Below are 6,928 nucleotides of genomic sequence, written 5' to 3'. Positions count from 1 at the left end.
TCTATTCTGAATCTTATCACCTCCAGTGGCCTCTTTACTCTCCTGATCGACACCCAACAAAGGTGAAATGTGGAAGCGATATAGCCATTAAGGCTAAGACAAGTTACCACTTCTTTTGCCTACCTTTGAAAACTAGTTGTCCACGAATTCAGAATAAAGTTGAACAGCTTTGAGAGTGGGGAAAAATAAGGAGGTTGATCACTCTAAGATCAGTCTTTACATAACGAGGTTTAACCCGAAAGAGTATAAGGGGACCGGGGAGCCAATCCTTCTTGACAATTGGCATCGTGAGATGGAGAACATTCTGGATCTGGTACATTGTCCTGATGAGATGAAAGTATAACAAGCTACGTTCTACTTGAGGGAGGCGGCTGGTGAGTGGTGGGATAAGGTGAAGGTGAGTGCTAGGGAGATGTATGCGAAGCAGGGTCTGCCTGCTATACCTTGGGAAGAGTTCCGGAGGGCTATGAGGAGAGAGTTTGTACCTGAGCATGTGAGGAGTAAGCTGAGGGAGGAGTTTGATGGGTTCAGGATGACATCTGATATGTCGGTAGCGGAGTATTACCGGCAGTTCAATGACAAGTCTAGGTATGCTGAGGATATGGGTTTGAGTGATGAGAACCTAGCTCTGAGATTTGAGAAGGGGTTGATCCCCAGGATTATGGAAAAGTTACCCGTGTGAATCCTTACTGATGTTAAGGAAGCTTATGAGAGGGCTGAGAGAGCTGAGAGATTGGTGGAGATGGCCCGGGAGAGAGGAGGTGAGAAAAGAAAGGCGGAGAGTAAGGGTGGTGGCCAATCTAATTACAAGAAAGGCAACCACAATCAGGCTAGAGCGTTTTCTTCTGGTGCAGGGTTAAGTGCTGGGGGTTCCTTTGGGCGTGGCCGTGGGAGCGGTAGTAGTAGTTGGGGGATGACCTGCTTTGGTTGTGGCGGTGTAGGCCACAAGAGACATGAGTTCACGAGTGTACCGGGAACTTTTTAGAGATCGGCTAAGGGGAGCTATTCTCATGGTCAGGCACAGAGTTATGCGAGCAAGAGACCAGCTGGGTCATGGAACAACCGGGGAGGTCAGAGAAACCAGGGTGGAGGTAACCGTAATGGCGGTAATTCTTATCAGAAACCAGCTACGAACAACAACAATCAAGGGTCGGGTGCTAAGCCTACTAATTCATCCAGTACTGTCCAGGGAGGTGGATAGAAGACCAGTGCAAAGCTGTATATGATGGAAAATAAAGCAGCTGAGGACGACGCACATGTTATCACTGGTACCTTTCTTGTTAACGGTCTTCATACCTTTATTTTGTTTGATTCAGGGGCGTCTCAGTCGTTTGTATCTTCGAGTCATGTTAAACGGTTGGGGTTGAGAGCATATGAGTCTGTAAGTGAGAAAGTCTTCATACCTTCGGGAGAGTCTGTAACACGTGGGAGGTTGTATAGGGATGTATCCATGATAGTTGGGCAAGTTGATCTACCTGTAGACTTGTTAGAGCTTCCTTTAGACGGTTTTGAGATGATAGTCGGGATGGATTGGTTAGGAAAGTACAAAGCTAAGATAGACTGTCATCAAAAGAAAGTGTCTCTGAGAGGTCCTAAGGGCGTTAGTGTGTCTTATCGTGGGTTTCTTGTCAAACCCAAAGTTAAGTTGATTGCAGCTGTGACCTTGAAGTCCTATCTGAGGAAGGGATGCCCTTTGATCTTGTGCCATGTGAGAGATGACCGGATAGAGAGTCCGACAGTTGATCAGATACCAGTGGTGGGTGAGTTTTGAGATGTCTTTCCAGAGGAGATTCCGGGGTTGCCACCAAAGAGGGAGATAGATTTCACGGTTGAGTTGAAACCGGGGACGGGGCCAATATCTAAGGCACCGTACCGGATGGGTCCTAAGGAGTTGGAGGAGCTCAGGAAGCAGTTGGATGATCTGATAGAGAAGGGATACATTAGACCTAGTGTATTACCGTGGGGAACACCAGTTCTTTTCGTGAAAAAGAAAGATGGGAGTTTGAGGTTGTGCATAGATTACAGGGAGCTGAACCGAGTGACGGTGAAGAACAAGTATCCTTTACCAAGGATAAATGACCTGTTTGATCAGTTGAGTGGTGCAACAGTCTTTTCCAAGATTGATTTGAGGTCGGGGTACCATCAGGTGAAGATTAGAGAGGTGGACATACCAAAGACAGCTTTCACGTCGAGGTATGACCATTATGAGTATGTGGTGATGCCTTTTGGATTATCTAATGCACCGGCTGTGTTTATGGATTTGATGAACAAAATCTTTAGTCAGTTTTTGGACAAGTTTGTGGTGGTGTTCATTGATGATATCTTAATCTATTCCAAGACTAAGGAGGAACGTGAGGAGCATCTGAGGATAGTGTTGCAGACCTTGAGGGAGCACGAGTTATATGTTAAGTTGTCCAAGTGTGAGTTCTGGTTAGAGAGAGTTGCTTTTCTGGGGCATGTTATCTCTAAGGATGGGGTAGCAGTGGATCCGGCAAAGATTGAGGCAGTGACCAAATGGGAAGCACCAAAGAATGTTGCTGAGATCAGGAGTTTCTTGGGTTTAGCTGGATATTACAGACGGTTCGTGAAGGATTTCTCCAAGATTGCTAGACCTATGACAGCGTTGATGAGGAAAGAGAACAGGTTTCGTTGGGATGAGAGTTGTGAAACGGCGTTTCAAACATTAAAGGAGCGTTTGACCACAGCTCATATCTTAGCATTGCCTGATGTGAGTGAGAACTTTGAGGTTTACACGGATGCCTCAAAGAATGGGTTGGGATGTGTGTTGATGCAGAACGGTAAAGTCATTACCTATGCTTCCATGCAATTAAAGCCTTACGAGGAGAATTATCCTACACACGATCTAGAGTTGGGTGCAGTGGTGTTTGCTCTCAAGATTTGGAGACATTACCTTTATGGGGCGACCTTTAAGGTATTTTCTGATCACAAGAGTCTCAAGTACATCTTCACTCAAAATGAGTTGAACATGAGACAGAGGAGGTGGATGGAGCTGATTGGCGATTATGACATGGATATTATCTACCATGAAGGGAAAGCCAATGTTGTTGCTGATGCTTTGAGCAGGAAGAGTGTACATTCGTTGTGTACAGCTTTATCTTTGATGAGGTTGAGAGACGAGGTGGGGAAGTTTGGGATACATATGATGCAGAAAGGGGATGCCATGGGAGATTTGACAGTGCAGCCTGATCTTTATGATGATATTCGAGGTAAATAGGCTTTAGACCCTAAGATAATGGAGTCGAGAGCTGGAGTAGAGAAAGGGACAGTGTCTAGATTCTGTATTCATTCAGACGGTAGTTTGAGGTTTGATGGGAGGTGGTGTGTCCCTAATGATGAGGAGCTGAAAAAGACGATCATGACAGAGGCACATTGTACACTATATTCAGTACATCCAGGTGGTGATAAGCTATACAAGGATTTAAAGAACACGTTCTGGTGGCATGGGATGAAGAAAGAGACAGCTGAGTTTGTGGCCCGTTGTTTGACATGCCAGAGAGTTAAAGGGGAACAACGACGACCACAGGGTAAGATTCAGTCTTTAGAGGTACCTGAGTGGAAGTGGGAATCCATTTCTATGGATTTTATCGTGGGTTTGCCAAAGAGTCAACAGGGTAATAACATGATATGGGTAATAGTGGATCGACTGACCAAGTCAGCTCATTTTGTGCCTGTTCCGGGTGTAATTCCAGAGCAGTTATATGTTACCACCCGAGCTTGTAGAATGACGTCCTTAGTTGAATCCTCCTTGCGGTCTCCTGAAACGATGAACAAACTGAGGGCTCGGCTTTGGACCGAGCGAACTCACTCCGACGCTCAATTCAGTAACTTAGAGAGGTAAGTGGTTGTTACTTGGCAAAGTATGTATTGTAGAGAGATAAGGAAGATATTACCAGATGAATAGTGATTCTTAGGTTAAAATGTGGATCCTTTCCTCAATGATAGTTGAGGAGTATTTATAGACTTTCACCTTTTGTCACGTAGTGGCCAAGTGGCTAGCAGGTGGAAAGACTGATCTACCCCTCGGCCGAGGGACCTATGGCAGGCCGGCGGGCCCTGTTGACCCACCGCCGAGGGGTCTTGGATATGAGTTCGCGGATGTGTGCCCCGGCTGGCTGGTTGCCCCGGCCGGGACCCATCTGACAGGCCGACAGGCCTCGTCGGTTAGGCTGTCTAAGCCGTTGACTTGCTGTGGATATCTTTGACCTTGCTCAATGTGTTGACTTGGTCAGCGGGTGCAGAATATGCCCCATCAATTTGCCCCCAGCGTAGTCTATGCCGTGGTATGGGCTCCGATGTATGCTGAGCGTATATTCTGCGCAAGTGAAAATTTTCTGCGCCGACTTCTTCTATCTCGGCGTGACTCTGCTTAGGCCGTACCATATCCCCCCTCCACATGGTTGTGTAATGGACATCCGATGTGGAAAAGGCAATGACGCTGGCTGAGACCAGGGCGGAGAGTGCCGGTTGTTTCTGATTGCCCCCTGGCCTGTGCTTTCTGGCTTGGTTGATCATGTGGCCGGCGGAGAAACGGATACTTAGGATTTTGCTGAGGAAGATGAACAGGCAGAGAGAATATGAAGGGGCGTGTTGAAGACGCTTGGTCACTGTTGCATTGATTGACATTCAACTGTTGCAACGATTGACATTCCGTGGTTGCATGTTCGACACGTGTCTGTTTGTTGATTGGCTGACGTTTCATGGGCTGTGCCCTGATTGGTCCCTCTTCATGGGCTTTCCTCTATAAATAGGGTACTTAGTCCCTGAAATTGGCCACCAATTTCATTTTCTCAAAAATTTTCTTCTTTCTAGCCCTTGTGACGAAACCTCTTTCTAGCTTTCGAATCATTACTCCGGCGTGGCGATTTTCTTCAAGGTAAACAAATAAATTCTCTCTTTAACTCGTAAGTTTTGTTGTAACATGTCTTCTGCTGGTCTTGGACCTAGTAAGCTGCGCGGGGGTTCCCCGTCGCGTCTTGATGAGGAGGAGATACTAAACGCCATCCCGATAAGGTTTGGGGGCCCTAGGTCTCCGTCTCCTGAAGTCGATCCAAAAGCTCCGGAGGGTGGGGAGGATGATGATGTTGATGATGGGTGTGAGGAAGGGATTCCTTCGGTGAGGAGAGGCGCATATCCTGGACCACGGCGAGGCGTGCGCGATCGTCCCGACCGTGCTGGACCAATAAATTCGCCCATTGTTCGGTGGAACTCTATTCGAGGGTCATTTCTACTTCGGTGAGGGGTACAAAATTGTTATCCCCAGGAAGGGTCGGGTGATCTGTTGCCCTCCTCCGGGGCATATCGGCGTATATATCGGGCATCCGGAGTATGGCCTCCGGTTTCCTTTGAATAAATACGTCGCGGCCATCGTCAAAGCTATGAACGTTGCGTGGCTCACCGCATCCGTTGGCTATTAGGACGATAGTTAACCGTGTGGCTCTATCTTTTCAAGGGGAGGTACCTACGGTTAATTTATTCCGCCGGCTTCATCATCTTCGGGCATCGACCCCCGGTAAGGTGGGGTGGTACGGCGTGCGAGATGGAGCCAAGGGCGTCCTCTCCGTTGATAAGCTTTCTTCTTGCAAGGACCGGAAGGGGCGGTGGGTGTATGTCAAAGTGCTTGGATGACTATCCGTTGCCCCGGTCCTTCCGGCACCAAGTCAACTTACGGTGCGAGAGTAAAAGGGAGCGTGAAAAATGGGTCTCCCGGAGTAAGCACAAGATGGATGCCAGCGGGGTTGCTCTTAGTGCTTGACGAGGAGCGGGCGTCTGGTGTTTGATCTTTGAGAAGGGATGGGTGCCTCCGACTCGTTATTCTTGAGGATGAGCCGCTTTGCGCGTCGGCCTCATACCCGCCCTCAACCAGGGGTGAGTAGGGTCGGTGTGAGGCCCATCTTTACCTATTACGCTCCTTTTTAGAGCTTTGTTTTACTTCTTTTATGTAACTCTTGTCGGCTTCTTGCGGACCGGTTTGGCCGGGATCATGCGAGGAGACCTTGAAGAGGCTGGGGCTTGATAAGGATGGGAACGTCGTTGAGCAACACCCTCAGGCCGACACGCGTGATCGTAGATTGGCTCCCAACGAACTTATGGACAAGCGGTTTGGGCGGCTGGATCGAGGGCGGCTCAAGCACGGGTCCTCGGGGTGTGCTTGAAGAGAACATCAAAGGCAAGGTCAGTGTCTGCGGCGTTGTCGATCCCTCCTCCTCTTCAACCCCAACGGTCCGGAAGGAGCATGTGGAGGTCATCGATGTCTCAGGAGATGGTGGCCGTTGCGAAGGGCCCTCCTTCTCCCAAGAAGAGAAAAGAGCCATTGGCCGCCCGCCGCTTGGGAAAAGACCGATTCACCCGGTCCTCCAACTAAGAGGTCCAGTACTGGACGGACCGACACGTGGTTCGAACTTAGTGTTCATTATGCATTCCCGATGTGAGACTCTCGATGTGTCGATGAATGTTGACATGGATGCGCTGTGTAAATTTTTTGTAGATCCGTCGTCGGCGGCGCGCCGTTCTTGCGATCGGCAATTAGAGAAGCGACTGAGAAGGCGGGTGATAGGAATGTCACCGTTGACTCCGCACTCCAGAAGGTTCCCCCCGCCGAGCTTGTGGCGGAGGGTACAAAAATATCCGAGAGGCTGGCGAAGTGGACTCAACTGGCCGGCTCCTACATTATGGAGCAAGAACAGGCCATGGCCCAGGCTAGGCCACTGATCCAACGGCTCAAGCTTGATCTCTCCGCTACAAAGGGAGAAGCCGGGAAGGCTAAGCTTGACCTTCTGGCTGCTCGGAAGCGTGCGGAGGAAGTTGAGAGGCGCCTCGGCCGAGAAGGCCAAAGTTGAGGTTTCTTGATGCCACCTCTTCCCGATTCTTTGGAGGAGCGGGACAGGTATAAGGGTGGCTACGACGCCGT

The sequence above is a fragment of the Silene latifolia genome, chromosome 7 (assembly GCF_048544455.1).
Source record: "Silene latifolia isolate original U9 population chromosome 7, ASM4854445v1, whole genome shotgun sequence".
Classification (NCBI taxonomy): domain Eukaryota; kingdom Viridiplantae; phylum Streptophyta; class Magnoliopsida; order Caryophyllales; family Caryophyllaceae; genus Silene; species Silene latifolia.
Note: the sequence above shows the minus strand (reverse complement) of the source record.